The following is a 4,057-nucleotide window of genomic DNA, read 5'->3' on the forward strand; positions in this document are numbered from 1 at the left end:
CGCAGTGCATGACGGCGATGGAGAAGTTGAGGGACCTGGTCGGGTCCTTCGACTTGGTGGACGTCTGGCGAAATCTCCACCCCGACTCCAGCGCCTTTACTTGGGTGAGGCCTGGAGTTGGATGGTCTAGAGTCGACCGCCTTTACGTGTCTCGGGCGTACGTTTCCTGCGTCCCGGCGGCCTCCATGCGGCCGGTGCCGTGTTCGGACCACCACCTGGTGTGGGCGGAGCTCGCTTCGCTCCGCGCGAGGACGGGGTCCGCGTACTGGCACTTTAACAACCGGCTGCTGGAGGACGTGCGGTTCCAGGACTCGTTCCGTCGATTCTGGTCCGACTGGAGAAGGAAGCAGGGGGGCTTCCCCTCCTTGAGGCTATGGTGGGACGTGGGCAAGGCTCACGTCCGCGTCTTCTGTCAAGAGTACGCGAGGGGGTCGACCAAGAGGCGGGCGGCCGGAGTCGGGCGCCTAGAAAAAGAGGTGCTCGACCTGGAAGCCCGTCTCGGTCAAGTCGTCCAGGACCCGGCCCTGCGGACGGTGTACGAAGCGAAGAAGGCCGCGCTGAAGGACCTGCAGCTCGTCGGGTCCCGAGGCGCGTTCGTGAGGTCGCGGATCCGGTTCCTGCGGGATCTGGACCGCGGCTCCCCCTTCTTCTACTCGCTGGAAAAAAGGCAGAGTGTCCGTAAGCAGCTCTTGACGCTGCTGGCCGACGACGGCTCTCTCGTCTCGGATCCGGAGGGCGTCAACAACAGGGTCCGTGAATATTACGGGGCTCTGTTCTCTCCGGATCCGTCCAGCGAGGAAGCGCGTAGAGTTTTGTGGGAGGACCTGCCGAGGGTCGGCCCGGAGGGCGCCGAAAATCTGGAAGCTCCGCTAAGCCTGGCGGAGCTGACCGGTGCCCTCGCCCGGCTCTCGAGGGGAAAATCCCCGGGGCTGGACGGGCTGACCGTGGAGTTCCACAGGGCGTTCTGGGACGTCCTGGGGAGCGACTACGCGCGGGTCCTGGGGGAAAGTCTGGCGACCGGGGAGATGCCCCTCTCTTGGCGCAGGGCAGTCATCGTCCTGCTGCCTAAGAAGGGCGATCTCCGCCTCCTTAAGAACTGGCGCCCGGTCTCCCTCCTCAGCACGGACTACAAAATCTTCGCCAGGGCGATGTCTGCTCGCCTTGGTGCCGTGCTGGACCACATGATCCACCCCGACCAGTCCTACACGGTCCCGGGCCGGACAATCCACGATAACATCCATCTGGTCCGGGACCTCATCCATTGTTCCCAGGAGGCTGGTCTGTCGGTCGCCTTCCTATCCCTCGACCAAGAGAAGGCGTTCGACAGGGTGGATCACGACTATCTGCTCGGAACTCTGCGCGCTTTCGGGTTCGGGACGCATTTCGTCGCCCGGATCCGACTTTTGTACGCCGCCGCGGAGTGTCTGATTAAGGTTAACGGGTCCTTGACGGCGCCCCTTCGCTTTAGGAGAGGGGTGCGCCAGGGATGCCCCATGTCCGGCCAGTTATATGCCGTTTGCGTGGAGCCTTTCCTGCGCCTCTTGCGGACGAGGTTGACGGGACTGGCTCTGCAAGGGCCGGGCGTGGAGGTCGTCCTCTCGGCTTACGCCGATGACGTGCTCCTCGCGGTAGAGGATCCCGCTGACCTGCGGAGGATGCGTGAGTGCCAGGAGATTTACTCGGCCGCGTCCTCCGCCAGGATCAACTGGGAGAAATGTTCCGGACTCCTGGTGGGTCAGTGGCGGGTGGACTCCCTGCCGGAGGAGCTCAGGCCTTTTGCCTGGAGCACGACCCATCTCCTCTATCTGGGAGTCTACCTTAGCCCCGACGAGGGAGCCTGGCCGGCGAACTGGCAGGAGCTGGAGGCCAAGGTCGCCGCTCGCCTAGGGCGCTGGACAGGACTGCTCCGAGTGCTGTCCTACAGGGGTCGAGCGCTAGTCATAAACCAGCTGGTGGCCGCAATGCTGTGGTACCGGCTGGTCACTTTGACCCCTCCCCCTGCGTTTGTCGCCAAGATACAGAAGAAGCTGGTGGACTTCTTCTGGAATAACAGGAAGCACTGGGTCTCTGCTGCGGTCTTGAGTCTCCCGCTTGAGGAGGGCGGTCAGTCGTTGGTGTGCGTCAGCGCCCAGCTCGCGACTTTCCGTCTTCAGACCCTGCAGAGATACCTTTACGTCGAGCCCCCTCCTAGGTGGTGCGCTCTGGCGAGGTATTTCTTCCGCCAGCAGCTCGACCTCAATTATGACACGCAGCTCCTGTTTGTGAACTTGGGGGGTGCCAGGACCGCCCTCCGGGAGCTGCCTGTCTTTTACAGGGAACTCATCAGGGTCTGGAACAAAGTCTCCACCAAGCGCAGCTCTCCGCCGGCTGGAGTGGCGGCCGTCGTGCAGGAACCGCTGCTCGGGAATCCGTACCTCCACGGCCGAGGCTTTATGTGGCGGTCGGAAGAGAGGGCTGTGGCTGGTGAGGTGACCAGGGTCAGGGACCTGCTCGATGGCGGAGGAGCGGGCTGGATGGCGCCAGTCACGCTGGCGCGGCGCCTAAATTCTGCCAACGTCCGCCACGCGGCCGATGCCATCGAGTCGCTAAAAACAGCTCTGGGCCCTGACTCCGTTAGGTGTATCGAGGAGGCTCAAGCACGTGGGGAGATCCCGTCCGAACTGACCCCCGTCCGGACGGAATTCCTCATCGGCGCCAAACCCCGGAACCTCCCTCGGGGGCCGGCGCCTCACAACTTGAGCCGCCTCGGGGAAATCCCCTCCGTGCCTTTCAGTTCCGCGCGGAGGGGTTTCCTGTACGGGCTGCTCCTGCACACCCTCAACTTTGCCATCCTCGCCGGCCGTCCGGACACGCCATGGCGTACCATCTTGCCGTCCGGAGGAGGCGGGGGTCCCCGATGGAGGGCACTCTACGCAGGGGTCCTCCCACTATTCATCGGGGACTTGGCCTGGAGGGTGGTGCACGGAGCAGTGCCGTGCAATAAATTTTTAAGCCGGTTCACGGACTCCCAGGCCGCCTGCAATTTCTGCGGTCTGGAGGAGTCCGTGTTCCATGTTTTTATTGAATGCACGAGGTTGCAGCCCCTGTTCCACTATTTGAAGGGGCTGCTCCTGAAATTCTGGCTGCACTTCAGTCCCACTCTCCTGATCTTTGGGCACCCTGTGCGGAGGGGAGCGGGTAGGTCCGAAGGCCTCCTCGTAGGACTGCTCCTGGGCACGGCCAAGGGTGCCATCAGCCGGTCCAGGCAGCGGGCGGTCGAGGGGGTCGTTCAACCTGACTGCCTGCCTCTCTTCCGCTCTTACATCCGGTCCAGGGTGTCCTTGGAGATGGAGCACGCGGTGTCCACCGGTACGCTCGCGGCCTTCCGCGAGAGGTGGGCACCGGAGGGACTGGAGTGCATCATCACGCCCGGCAACCAAATTTTAATTTGATTTTACGTTTTAAAGTTTAATTTGTTTTAATTGCCGGTGCTTTTAGTGTCCCCCTTCCCTTTTATAGGGGGCACTGGGGAAAATTGTGATTTTAGTGCCACAAAAAAAAAAAAAAAAAAAAAAAAAAACCAATGGCATCGGCCGCGTGGCGGACGTTGGCAGAATTTAGGCGCCGCGCCAGCGTGTCTGGCGCCATCCAGCCCGCTCCTCCGCCATCGAGCAGGTCCCTGACCCTGGTCACCTCACCAGCCACAGCCCTCTCTTCCGACCGCCACATAAAGCCTCGGCCGTGGAGGTACGGATTCCCGAGCAGCGGCTCCTGCAGGACGGCCGCCACTCCAGCCAGCGGAGAGCTGCGCTTGGTGGAGACTTTGTTCCAGACCCTGATGAATTCCTTGTAAAAGACAGGCAGCTCCCGGAGGGCGGTCCTGACACCCCCTAAGTTCACAAACAGGAGCTGCGTGTCATAATTGAGGTCGCGCTGCTGGCGGAAGAAATACGTCGCCAGAGCACACCACCTAGGAGGGGGCTCGACGTAAAGGTATCTCTGCAGGGTCTGAAGACGGAAAGTCGCGAGCTGGGCGCTGACGCACACCAACGACTGACCGCCCTCCTCAAGCGGGAGA

This window comes from Pristiophorus japonicus, chromosome 9, assembly GCF_044704955.1.
Source record: "Pristiophorus japonicus isolate sPriJap1 chromosome 9, sPriJap1.hap1, whole genome shotgun sequence".
Lineage (NCBI taxonomy): Eukaryota > Metazoa > Chordata > Chondrichthyes > Pristiophoridae > Pristiophorus > Pristiophorus japonicus.